Below are 14651 nucleotides of genomic sequence, written 5' to 3' on the forward strand. Positions count from 1 at the left end.
AAGAGTAGGGGATGAGAGGTACACTACTCCATTAAATAAATTATCCATAAAGATTTTAGCAAGTAATTAACTATGCATAATTGGGTGAGAGAAGTATACAAGGTGTTGGGTCATAATAACTACGCCAAAAAGAGCAAAGTCTCTTGTGTTAATTTAATAATTGTACCAGGAAAATAAGGAAATCAAGTATTGATACATACACTTATTCGTGTCTAAAGAATATATATATATATATATATATATATATATATATATATATATATATATATATATATATATAATGAGTATATTGAAATACAACTAAGCGTAGTATTGGAGAGACACCCTTCGAACCAATTTATGCACAAGAATCATAATGTCCATTAAACTTGAGATTACTTAAATGTGAATTGCATTTCAAAATAATAATAATAAAATATCAATAATTCATAGAAAATGCATAACTCTTGAAAAATAATAAAATCATGCTCTAGAAAATCTCAAATAAAAATAAAAATAAAAATGTCACTATGCAAGATTTTGATAAGAATTCCCAATCCAAACTTACCTGGACAATGTATAGCATTATGGATATTTTATCACACATGCAAACTTAAACACAATGAGCTCCTTGAAAATATGCACATTGTTTCAAGGATTATCAAAGGTAATTATATTCTTATATAATAAATGGGTTTAATTGAAAACAATGTGTTAGCATTCTCATTAAAGTAATTATATATATATATATATTTAAAAAAATGTTTCCTTTTATTTTTCCTTTTTTGGGGGATTTATTTATTTTATATTTAGTTTTAAATTACTAAAAAATGATGGATTTTTTTGGTTACAAAAGTGATAGAGGGTATGATCATAGCTAATGGCTTCGGCTTGTGTGCCTGAGCATTCTGTCATATCCCATTGTCGGGATTTTCGTATAGGTAATCTCTGCTCTCAACATTCTCTTTTTAAGTTCTAGTTGCTCTAGTTACTTGTCAAGTTCTAGGTTTTGCAGGATCCTTGAGTGAGCTGGCCCATAAAACCCCCTTTGGGAAGGAGATCGCAACATTTAATTCCCTAGTTTCCAATGGCCCAAAATTTCAAAATTTTAGTCCCTCCCACTTGATGAAAAAGCCAGATGACATCCCAAAAGTGGAGATCAATGCCCCTCAAGCCCAAATCTGAGCACTCCAACTTGCATATCATGGCCTGATTAGTCAGTTCCGGGGACTATGGCCCTCACCCCACAGTATTTGGACTTGGATTGAGAAGAACTGGAAGCCCCTCATCTCAGGTGAAGTTGTTTCGTCCTTCTATAATAAGGGCTTGTTTACTTTTTATTTTCAGAACAAACTCGATCGGGATCTGATATTCAGAAGTGGACCGTATTTTATGGGAGCCTAAGTTTTCTACCTTGATCATTGGAACCCTAATTTTAATTTGGAATGTGATATCCCTATCACAACATCATTCTGGTTAAACTCCCTTACTTTCCTCCCCACTGCTGGAATGACGCTATGTTCAAACTGATTGGAAATTCATTAGGAAATTATGTTGACTGTGTAGAACCCAGAGATGGACTCTTTCCCTATGCAAGAAGATGTGTGGAGGTAGATCAAGATGAAGGAATTTCAGTGGCAATCAATTTTTGTATGGATAACTAAACTCATGTGTAGGAAGTGGACTATGACCAATTGCCTTTTAAATACAAAGTATGGCATGAATATGAGTACTTTTCCAAAGAATTCCCAAAAATGCAAGTATATCGGGAACAACAAGAAGAACAAAATGATCAATGGAAGTAATCCAAAAGGAAAAGATGATGAAATAAACAACAACCCAAATATGCATTGGCTCCTGAAAAAATTCCTCTCAAGGATGGATAGGGCCCACAGTCTTCAAGCTCCGAATTTGAATCCCATAATATTCAATTTACGGATGATACTATTCTACTAGGGGCAACCTCTCTGTTGATTGCAAAAATATTTAAAATGGTATTGGATAGATTCCTCTCTACTTATAGGGGTTTAACAAATGTTTTTGAAAGTCATATCTTCACATGGAATACATCTACACATAAGCATAGGAAAATTGGAAACGTTTTAGGATATAAAGCCATTGGAGGTTGGCAAGAGTTAAAATATGTAGACATTCCAATATACCTCAAAAAATGTCCCCCAAATAATGGGAGCGCATTCTAGACAAGATTAAAAATAAATTGGAGAGATAGGGAGCTTGTTGTCTCAATGTTGCAAGGAGAATGGTCATATTTAAAGAGGTCCTTTGAGTCATCCCCATATATCAATTATTTTCCCTTCTGGTTCCCAAATATGTTCTACACCAAATGGGAGTCTACCTCAAATAAATTATGTAGGAAGGGGGCAAATCAGACACCAAAAATTTTGATTTAGTAAATTGGCTCTCTATCCGAGCTCTGAAGATGCATGATGGATTAGGTTATCTAGATACCTCTTTGGTTAATATTATTGAGCCTGACTTGTGGTGGCCACAAGTCCTACATGCAAAGTATCTACAAGCAAATGATAATCATTCTACGAATGGGACAGTAATCCAAGGATCTCTTATCTAGAAACTGGTTGCTTTGATGTCCTCATTAAGAAACGACCATCTTTTTTTGATTCCATGCAGTGTGAATAAAATCAACCTTTAGGAAGACTCACTTTTAGGCGCCTTCCGTTGTGCCAGGATGAGAACATTTGACCCTTGATGGAGCACTTGAGCTAGGCAGGTATAGTGACCCTTGCCCATTTTATGGATTGGGATGTTGCAAGCCTTTGGAAAGGCTAGAAGTTGGATGATGTCCTTGACATTCTAAAACCAACCGAAGAAATTATGAAAAGAAAACGTGTTAGATGTGCTCCGCTCATCCAATCTGCAATTGATAAGCTGGGTTGGAAATCTTCCTTCTACTCTATTAGAGAAGGCTATAATAATCTTCTTTTCAATTCTGAGGTTCCTCTGAAATCCATTATATGCAACAATATCTAGAGGGTAGATGCAATTCCATAGGTAGACACCTTTTGTTGGCTCCTAAGGCATAAAATAAATTTAGCTTCAGAAAATATTCGAAAGTGTGGCATAGTTGGTCATTCAAGATGTCCACTTTGTGAGAAATTGGAGGAATCAATTCCTTGTCTTTTTCTTTCTTTTCCATACATAATGGCGGTGTGGGACACTGCCCTTATTCCTCTTTCCCTAGAACCCAGTGGCCTCCAAATATCCAAAAAAAAAAAATCTCATTATGGCATAAATCCTTTATGGGCTCCCTTCAAACCAAATCCTCCCTCGAAGTTATATGGAATGCTCTCCCTAAATATCTTTGTTAGAGAGTCTATCTTTTTAGAAATAGTTCTATCTTCAAAAACATATTTATCTCTGCCAGAGCACTGATGCTAAAATTTCTCTCCTTTTATCTTGAATATAATCCTCCTACCACAAATTTTGCAACCTTGCTACTTTTCCTTGTATAATATTTGTTTTAATATGATGTTGATGGTGATGGTCTTGTCACTTTTGTTAAGCAATTCTTCATCTAGTCATCCCAATAGGCGGGTCTATTTTGGAATAAGTCTTTTATAAGTTTAGATTAATCCCCAGTAATTAATAGGTTAATAGTAGGGATTTAACCTTAGTGGTATTCAAGGAATATTCTTAGCACTAGATATAGAGAGAGGCTTGAGATTTATTTCAAAAGTAGTAATTTTCTTTGTACTTTTCAGTTATATATATATATATATATATATATATATATATATATATATATATATATATATCTGATTTAGAGTGTGAAATGAATTATGATGCCGTGGGCATATGATATTGAAAATACATGATTTTGGCCAATGGTATTGTAGCAATGATTATCTATAGGGTTAAAAATATCCATGATAGATTTGGGGTGAATCTCCATGATTAAGAATCTCGTTGCATGTTTTTCTATAAATCTACTCACATATTAATTCCTTCATAATTAATAATAATAATTTAAAATAAGGCTGTAATTTAGTTGATTTTTATTATTTTCTTAACCATTACAAATGTGATATAGTTATGAGGTAAGTTACTTGATGCATATCATAAATTGATGCCTATAGACTTTTATAGCTACTTAATTTATATTGTTCGGGTAGTAAATGGGGTGAATGATATTTCTAATTTAACTTGAAAACTTGACTTTGTAATTTACTATTTATAATGATTATAATATAAATGTTAAGATTTAGCGACTTCGTAATTTACTATTTATAATGATTATAATATAAATGTTAAGATTTAGCGATAATCATTTATACTAATGCCTTTATTTATCAATGATTATAAGTTATTCTTCACCTACACAATAGCACATCATAGATAGCCATTTTTAACATTCATACTTGTTATTAGGAATTTATTTTTGTAATTTGACATAACTATGGTTTAAAAAGTGTCTAAATATGTTTTCTAATTTATTTTGAATGATTAAATTATATTTTTTTAATAATAAAATTGTAATAATATTTTTTAAAATTTATCATTTAAATATAATAAAAACTAAAAAACCATATAACAAAAATGTAAGAATAGATAATAAAAATATTCCAATCTCAATCACTTTTCAATAACCATATTACATAGAGAAGTGAGATTGTTTAGAATTCCAAACTTCCATCTTTTTCTAAAACTATTCCAAGTTTTACAAGTCTCCATGTTCATATTCCATTTAAAGCATTCCAATTTCAGCTATTTTCGAGTAACCACATTAAATTAAGAAAAAAAATGCCAATTCTTAATGTACTTACATGATGTTGTGTTTGGGAAAATATTGACGAATATTAAGCACCTTGGAGGAAGTTAATCGTTGACTTAATGATTTTATGATTTTCCATTCTTGCATGGAGCTTTGCACATCCCGAGAAATATTGCACTGTGGTTTACAGATGTGCCAGGTTGTTCATCTTGTTGTTTGATTATTCATTTTCCGATCATTTACATGAATAATAAACTAATAAAAAATAGAGTAAAAACTGAATCTTCACATGTATAGCCTTATAATTTAAATGTATTTGCATGATCTTGATATCAAATAAATATTAATATTAAGCTAAATAAATTGCTATATAAATATTAATATGTGGCTATGAGAAATTCTTTTGAAAACCACTGAAAAGAATATAGCATGATGCCCCTCAGTCATTATTGTAATATACAATGTAATTTAGTAGTATACTTCAACAACCAAAATTAAAAATAAAGGAGACAAAAAATGTTGTATGCTTCAAATAAAAACCAACTAGAAAAAATACGTTGTATGCTGGAACTAAAACTACAAATCAAAATCAAAATCAAAATAAGGCTATAATTTAGTTAATCTTTATGAAGTGTGACATATATTATGAGGTAAGGGTCTTGGTACCTACCATTAATTGATGCTTATATACTTTTATGAACCATTTAATTTATGTTGTTGGGGAAGTAAATTGGATGAATGATATTTCTAATTTTAACTTGAAAACTTGAATTTGTAACCTACCATTTATAATAATTGTAATGTAAATATTAAAATTTTGTTATAATCAACTATGGAAACAGCTTTATTTTATCAAGACTATAAGTTATTCTTGACCTACACACAGTAGCACACCATCACAGGCAGTTTTAACATTTATTCTTATTATTAGGAATTTAATTTTGCAACTTGACATAAGCTATAGTTTACGCGTGATTTGATTTGTTTTTGAATTTATTTTAAATACTTTTGTCTAAGATTAAATTATATACGTTTTTTTTTTCTAAATCTGACTACTTCTATTATTATACAAAAAGAGAAAAAATTACGGCAAGGCCTTGAAAGTCTTGCCAAGAAGTAGGCAATTTGCACAAGTTTTCCCATTTTTAGTTCTCAGAGGACCTCCATTTTTGATATGGCCTCTTATAAGACCCGACACATATACATAGTTGAACAGAGACAGTAAAGTACCCAAAACGAGGCTAAACAGAGACAACATTGCATCCGACATAGTGCAGAACAAGATACAATACGGAAACCTGTTACGAGCTTGAGTCAAGAAACAAAACAGAGTAGTATTTCTGCTGCCAAAGCTGCCTTTAGCAGAGAGCCGGTAGGGATCAATCATCATCAGTGGTATAAGGTTCCTCAACAACTCGGCAACCATATTGTAATGAGTCCTCCGAATCTGAATGCTGAGCCACCGAGCCTGTTGGTTCTCTTTGCACTAGCTCGCTTGGACCTGCAGAAACAGTTTGGTTCGCCATCGAAGAGCTGCATAAGATCGGACGCTGACTGTCCATTGGAGTTGCCATTCTTTGGACGGCCGGCATTTCCGGAGGATCGTCAACCTGGCCTCTGGAATCTTCACATTTCTCAATTGTGACTGAAACAATAAAGGTAGCATGAGCAAGAGTGCAAGGGATTCGATAGCGGACCGTGGGGTGAGCCTCATGCTCACAATTATCCCGACTCCCGTGACCTCGACCTCTGCCACGACCAGATCTTGTGGCCGGGGGACTGCTACGCCCAGAATCCTGCACCTCCGTGAAAGAGCGCGTCGGAGAGGTTGACTGCTGCGAGATGGCGCGACCCCTAGAGCCTCCTCGCCGAATTAACATCCTTTGCCGTTCTCGCGGCATTGCAAGGCCCCAAGGCTGAGCTAATGAGCCTGGAAAGGAATCAATCAATAATAATAATAAATAATAATATTATGAATTATTATGAATTATTATTCATAATAATAATAAATAAACTAATGAAAAGTAGGCAATCAATCAACCACTCAAAATATGTTGTATGCTTAAACAAAATTTGTAACCTACCAAAAGATTTTAAAACTATTCCAACTTTAACAAGTTTCCATATTGGCATTCCATTAAAACCATCCCAATTTTAGTAATTTTCACATAACCACTCTCAGTGGATGTTAACAATCATCATCATCATTAAAATGAGAAAATCAAAATATGTTGTAAGCTTAAACAAAATTTGTAACCTACCAAAAGATTTCAAAACTATTCCAACTTTAACAAGTTTTCATATTAGCATTCCATTAAAACCATTCCAATTTTAACAATTTTGGCATAACCACATTAAAATGAGAAAATCAAAATGTCATTTCTTAATGTACGTACATGATGTTGTATTTGGAAAAATATTGGCACGTCAAATCATTGACTTCATGATCTTCCATCCTTGTACGGTGCTTTCTAGGTTCCGAGAAAGATTGATGCCAGGTTGTTCCATCTAGATGTTAGTTAATTCATTTTCCCATCATAATAATAAAAAATAAACTAATAAAAGGTAGGCAATAAAAAATTGAAAGTCCACTTGTACAGCGTTATAATTTAAATGTGGTTGCTTGAACGCAACGTCAAAGAGGTTAAGTAAAGTATCACACTCCAGTGTTAGATAAGTATAAGTATTAATATTGTGACTGCAATGTTTTTTTGAAAAACACCTTGGTCAAGAATGTAATGTACAATATTGTATACTTGAATAACCAAAAATAAAAAATCAACCGCACAAAATATGTTGTTAAATAAATAACCAAAAATAAAAAATCAGCCGCACAAAATATGTTAATAACCAAAAACAAAAAATCAAAAAGCAAGCACGTGGACAAAATTGTAATATACTATGTAATTTAATTGTACACTTCACTAACCAAAAATAAGAATCAATCCACCCGTCAAAATATGCTGTATGATAAAAATCAAAACCCGATAAAAACAATGCCACAAAAATGATCGCATCCATAGACTGTTCTACATACAGGTCAATCTGATTCAAAGTGTTTGCATTTTCCATGGTTTAAGAAAGCATAAACTTTCTTTGAAACGGGGTAGCTACATTTTTAACTTGACTAATATTTGTAAATTGCAATGTGGATAGCTTAAAAAGAAAAATGGGTGCGCATTGTTCGGACAGATCGAGGTCGCCTCCGACCGAGCTCGTAAGTGGCTTATCGCCGTACGAAATGTTGGGCAGAGATTTCTGAACGTGCAGGTACATAAAGAAATAAAGGAACAAAGATCTTCGTTCGTGTAAGTAACTTTATAATTCAAATGATGAGGTTAAATATCAAACTTGAACTGCTGGTAAGTCTCACCTAATTGTGTAGAAATCGTTTTCAAAACCATTGACAATGGTGTGACGACATCTGCCTCTGCTGATACAGCAATACAGCATGTAATTTAAGTGATACAGCAATAAAATTGCACCATGTAATGTAAGTTATGCTTTCACAAATAAAATTGTTGACTGACTTGAAAAAATCCATCCATTAGAAACCAACCATGCAAAAATATCCGTGGTCACTCATCTTTATTGTCAAAAATTTAACGTGCAGCTCACCATTATTCAAACCCAAAACGACCATCCATCGTTCGTTCTATCGATCGCAATAACCAAACAGAGACACACAGTCTCATATGACGACGATGGGTCAGAAAAAGTACCACTTATAATCGAGATACATATAACCGGAGAGCTAAAGATTGAACGGCATTGCATGATAGTGCGTGCTCATGCAATCGAAATGCATAATGGGAGACGGCATCGACGCATATATAGTGCCTAGTAATACTGCCCTGCTGCAATCGAAATACATAATGGGAGACGGCATCATATATATTGCCTAGTAATACTGACAAACAGAAACAGAACAGGAGGTACCGCAATTAGCAGGTAACGGGGGAGGATTTAATTAGCTAGTGAAAGCTGGCACCCGTATGATGGGAACAGAACGAAGAGGATGAGCCATTTCGCAGGACAGCTTAAGAACCTCGGACAAATCAACTGGATGTTCAGCATGAGGAAGCCACCCAGAGGTTAACAGTGGCAACGCCCAGAGCCTTCCCCGGGCACACAGGACGACCAGCACCAAAAGGCGCAAGCCTCAGATCATTACCCCTTACATCCACGTCTTCCCCGCCTTCCGACACCACAAACCTCTCCGGACGGAACTCTTGAGGTGATTCCCAAATGCTGGGGTCGTGAGTAATCGACCACATATTCACCATGGCAGTCGTGCCCGCCGGGACACACATTCCATCGCCCATGTTCACATCTTCAGTGGAGAGACGTGCCCATGATAGGAGCGGTCCAGGCGGATGCATTCGCAGCGCCTCCTTTACCACAGCCTGCACGTAGGGCAGGTTAGGGATATCTGAATCCTTCACGCTGCGCTCTCGCCCCACTACTGCGTCCAACTCTGCCTGAGCTTTCTTCTGGGCATCCGGATTCAGCACCAGTTCTGCCATGGTCCACTCTGTCAGCAGAGCCGTCGTGTCTGTGCCGCGAAAAATCATCTCCTGCATGCATGCATACATAAAGAAATTAGAAGCAAAGGCGAGCAAACTCACGTCATTCATAAATTCCTTCCGGTGTGAAAAAACTAAACTAAAATACAGAGATAGAACATATCAGATCAGATCAGAGTGTCAAAACACTAAAATACAGAGATAGATAGATCAGAGTGTGAAAAACTAAACTAAAATACAGAGAGATAGATCAGATCAGAGTGTGAAAAATTAACTAAAATACAGAGATACATAGATGAGAGTGTGAAAATACGGATAGTATGGACCCAGAGAACAGCGATCATATCCTCCTCATTCCTTTTGGATATCGACAAGCATTCCCAGAGCATCAGCCTGGCGACCAGGCTCGTGGGCAGCGATTCTGCGCGGAGAAAAGAGATGCGTAGAAGAAATTCTCCTCAGCAGCCTCCAGTAATCCCCATTGGGTGCGAAGCCAATAGCCCGGCCGAACAATAACTGCTGCGCAGATTGCTTCAGGGGTCTGTTGGCGAAATGAGGGGAGTTGAGCAGCTCTCGGGCCACTTCAGGATCCGATGTAATAACGGCGGGCGTGGAGCCTAAGCTAAAGGCCATAAGCTTCGTGGCACCATGAAGACGAGCCAGATATTCGAGCTTGCGGTGAGCGAGACCGATGCTCATGTCCATTAGACTTTGGGACCGGGAATAGGAACGTGGCCAGACCTCCTGGGTCTTCCCGCCCATGCACAGCCTCCCGGCATCAACCAGGACGCCAAAACAGCAGCGATGAGCAGTGCAACATACAGAGGCCACTGACCCAACGCAGCAAAAATATCCTGAGAGTCCAACAAACCACTATTTCTAAAGAGGACATAGAGCCACCATTCGGCACCTTCAGAACTCCCCCATTTTCCATCTCAAAGTGGAAACGAAAACGAAAGTTGCAAACAAAATGGATGGCAAATAGAGAAACCAAAGAAGCAGCAAGAAAACAAGGCAAAGAGATACACATGAAAATGAGAAGGACTTGATGTGGATTTATAGTGGGAAGGATTCCATTCTATGGAAATAAAGGGAAAATAGCGGGTTGTAACTCCAGTGGATGCACATGCATTTTTATCTTGATAGTTGTGTATGGAGTTTCCAGAATTCTAATTTAATTATTAAGTACTATTATGTGGATGGTGGAGATTTAATAGAGAGCTATGCCTCGCTTTTTTTTCCCTTAATTAAAAATTTAATAAAAACAATTTTATTATGTGCTTGCTTCTTCCCATAAATTGCCTATTTCTTTACCACTTTTCTCACTCTTGATTTTGATTTTGCTGCATCAAGAACTTAGTTGGTCTAACCGCTCCACCTTTTGTTGCATCGAAAAAAAGAAAGTCAATTCAAATTTGTCCCATTAATGTCAAATTTGTTACGTCTAAATTCAATTTCAATTGGCTGCACCAAATACTTTGTACTTTGTAAACATTGAATTCAAACTTTTTATGTTGCCACACTAAATGCCCCCATATTAAAGCTAAAATTCTAGTATCAATTTGGTCTCATATTTGAAATTTCTGTGTACTTTCCACATAATATTTAAATATGTTTTTGATTACATATTTTGATATCAAATATCATTCTTTTAATAAACTATAATTCATATTTATATAAAGACATAAACTATGGTTTACCATAGCAAATGATATATTGAAAAGCCTAACCTCAAATACATAGATATAAAATTAATTATTCAAATTATATATAATGATTAAACTCTAAATCAAAATAAAAATTATATTAATATAGTTTTATACTCCTATAATCCCACTTTTTAATATAGTTTTAAAATTAAAAAACATATGTTACTATATTACTGTATTACTAATATTTAAATATAAAATAAAGTAGGTCATGGAACAAGAAGGGGGTAGATATTGTATGGTTCCTAGTAAGTTAAAGTTACAGAGTATTCATGGAGCTTAGGATGCATGACAAACAACCACAATGAACTTTATGCCCTCGCCTAGGGGATTTAGATAGCCAAAGGAAATTAGGTAGCTTCTCCCTCTCCTTATTTAGCATATGTTGAAGGGCGCTTAGGATGCATGACAAACAACCACAATGAAGTTTATGCTCTCGCCTAGGGGATTTAGATAGCCAAAGAAAATTAGGTAGCTTCTCCCTCTCCTTATTTAGCATATGTTGAAGGGCTCATATCCCAGGGAGAAAACATTATATACTATTGTGAAAAGAATTAGGAAAGCAGTGAAAGGGTTCTCTTCAATAGCATATTTCCATGTTCTCTGTGATCTCATTAAAAATGTGGGGTTATGTGCTAATGAAGGGTGTAAATTAAGATTAGGAGATTTAAAAATCAATGGCCTAATGAGGCCCTCTCCTATTCCTTAGAGCTAAATGGATTGACATTGAACAATTATGAAGGATTACATTATCAACTAGTTATAGTAGGACATGTAAATTATCTCTTTTGGTTTTTTGATTGGTCACTTTTGTAAGTGACATACCTACAAAACCTCATTTTTGTTATCCAGGTTGCAGTCCCTCTAGAAAAATTTGTAGTTTTGTTGAATAAGAGAGCTCACAATTTTTTTTTGAACATATAGCTGCATACTACCTTGATGTCTTTGGTAGGCATATTTGCATATAAATAAATAATTATCATTTTGATTTTTATATATGTGTCTTTGTAACCATATAATAAAAAATAAAAATAAAAAAAATTATAATAATTTCATTTATTTTTTATATTGGTTCAAAATAATTTTATATAAAAATAATTAATATCAATCTAATTTTATATTAGAAAGAATAATATAACATTAATATAATTTCAATATATATATATATATATATATATATATATATAACTTCAAATTCCAATATATAAATTTCTCAAATGAAATTTTAAACTATTTTTTTAAATATAAGTACAATAAAACCATGAAAAATTATATTGCCAAAAATATAACTTAAGTTGTAATTTAAATATATCAATTTTTTCAAATTAAAATACATGTTTTATATAATTTAAAATTTAAAGAAAAAAATCATCAACAAAAGTTTAAATATTTCCAATTATATATTTTCCTAGCTTTTTTTATTCTCGAGACCATTCTCTTCCATTGTAACAACCATTATCAACCTCGGTATGTCTCTTCTTATACGTCATCCTTCTTATCCCATTCTACTTGTAATTTTGAATGAGAACTATGTTTTGGGCTATTTTTCTCGTAAAAATGACAATTGTGTTGTTACAGGGTTTGTGGTATTTTGAGATGTTGTTGGAGGACTGCACCTTCTAGATTTTCCTCACCAAGGATAGGACAAGGACTCATTGAGAATTGTTGTTACACATGAAGACCTATTTTGGACGTGTTGAACTCCTTCAATTAGTTATGAACAACAGTTTGGAAAACATCCAGTCAAAATATAGTTCGACTGTTAAAGGAGATGTTTTTGGACAACGCAACTAAAACAATTAGCCAATTTTATATTGTTATTATTGTAATTTGGAAAAGATGTTACAACTTTATGCTAACCTTGGAAATTTTTATCAAATTGTTAATGTGTATTCTCAAATTAGATCACATGAGAATTGAGGGATTATCGTGATGTTATCATTGCAATGTGAAATTATAAAGAGGTGTACTCTCTGCCCGCTCGAGATAGACATATAGAAACAGATAAATTGTGATAGAACAGGAGAGCACCAACATTGTAATCCTGTATTTTTCATTAATGAAATCTCAATCATTGGTGTCGCCATACCTTTCTGCTGACTAGCTTGTGTGTTGTGTAGTGTTATTTTTATTATTAGCCTTGTTCATGCTTTAATTATTGCAGAATGTTAACCAATATATCTTGTAATAACATAGATCCTGGACCGGTCCGTTTGTTAGTGTGAAATTTATTTAATTCTCATCATAGTTTGATGGTGCGTTCACTTAATTTGAATGTGTTTCAACATTTGCTAAGAGAATGGTTTCTAGGAGAGCTCTTCTTTTCTGAATAAGAGTGACAGTCTAACAGAGTGGTATTATTCCACATTGTTTGTTTATTTCTTGAGAGTGTGAACAAGGTTTGAGAGTGTAAGAGCCAGAGGGTTGAGTTGTTGAGAGTGTGATTGCAAAGATTGAGTTTGAAATTCATTAGCACTAGGCATCATTTTCCCTTGCATATATTTTGTGTAAAAGCCTTGCAATAGCAAAACCTACCCGGATTGACAATTAATTTGAAGAGTTGGAACTATTGCTCCGAATTAAAAAGACAATTGCCCCCCCAAGAGCAAGTTGAAGAAAAACCTATACATAACTTTCACACAATGCAAGTTGAAGCAAAACATGGAATCTTGTATGAAATCTAAAGCAAAATTATTTAAGGGTCAGCATAAACATATAACACTTCAAAAGTGTGTAAACTAATTAAATAAACAATATACAATTTGAATCAATCATAATGAACAATAAATTTAGTATGGGCATGCATTCTAGTGAAGGAAAGCAATTTTTCCATGTTCCATAAAAATGCACATCAAACCTTAATTTCAAGGCCAAATTGAATGGTCCAACTTTGAGAGTACTCTTTTACTAAAAATTAACATGAATTTTTCACATAGAATTTTTTGTTGTGCAAGAATATGTCAAACTGGATCGATTTCGTACGATTAAAGTCAAGATTTGTGTGCCTCAAGTAGATGCACACAAGGACACGTAGTTAATTGATTGTGAGATAAGGAACATTCCAACCTAAATATAAAACCATTTTATGCAACATAGCATAGTCATTTTCATAAGGGAAATGTTATACACTGAAATCCAAGTCCGTCAAAATAGCAATTGATCATATATGCCAATGATGGCAATCGAAACAATTATGCACTCCCATGTTAAACCAATTACAGTCTTGATAATGAAATTTGAAATGGGGCATAAATGGATAATTCCTAACCTTAGGATATAACCTTGCATCATGTGTGACAAATATCCTACATAACTATGTTCGCACTTATATACAACTTTCACATAAGGTAAGTCGAAGCAAAACTTAGAATGTTGTAACAATTAAAAAGTGCTTAAAATAATTAAATAAATAATATACAATTTGAATAAATGAAGCATGGACATGCAATTTAGTGGCGCAAGACAATTTTGGCATGCTTCACAAAATTGCACGCCCACCCTTCATTTCAAGGCCAAATTGAATGATTCAACGTGGAGAGTATTTGTTTACTCATAGCTAACATTAATACAATAATATTTTTTATTTTTCACATATATATTTATGTTGTTAAAGAATACTCCAAATTGCATGCATTTCAAAGGGTAAATGGCAGGGCTTCTATGCCTCAAATAAATGCACACAAAGAA

General features: G+C 34.1%; 1 pseudogene across 1 annotated transcript; it reads right to left on the reverse strand.

The window, feature by feature from the left end:
- Window positions 1–8799: 8799 nt before the first annotated feature.
- On the reverse strand, window positions 8800–9960 carry LOC149140752 (cytochrome P450 78A4 pseudogene; annotated as a pseudogene). Its single transcript, XR_016265076.1, has 3 exons — window positions 9762–9960; window positions 9582–9676; window positions 8800–9306 (listed from the first exon to the last, which is right to left on the reverse strand). The product of XR_016265076.1 is annotated as a cytochrome P450 78A4 pseudogene (transcript).
- Window positions 9961–14651: the final 4691 nt, after the last annotated feature.

This window comes from Pinus tabuliformis, chromosome X (genome assembly GCF_031772625.1).
Source record: "Pinus tabuliformis cultivar Carrire ecotype Pingquan chromosome X, CPIR1, whole genome shotgun sequence".
Lineage (NCBI taxonomy): Eukaryota > Viridiplantae > Streptophyta > Pinopsida > Pinales > Pinaceae > Pinus > Pinus tabuliformis.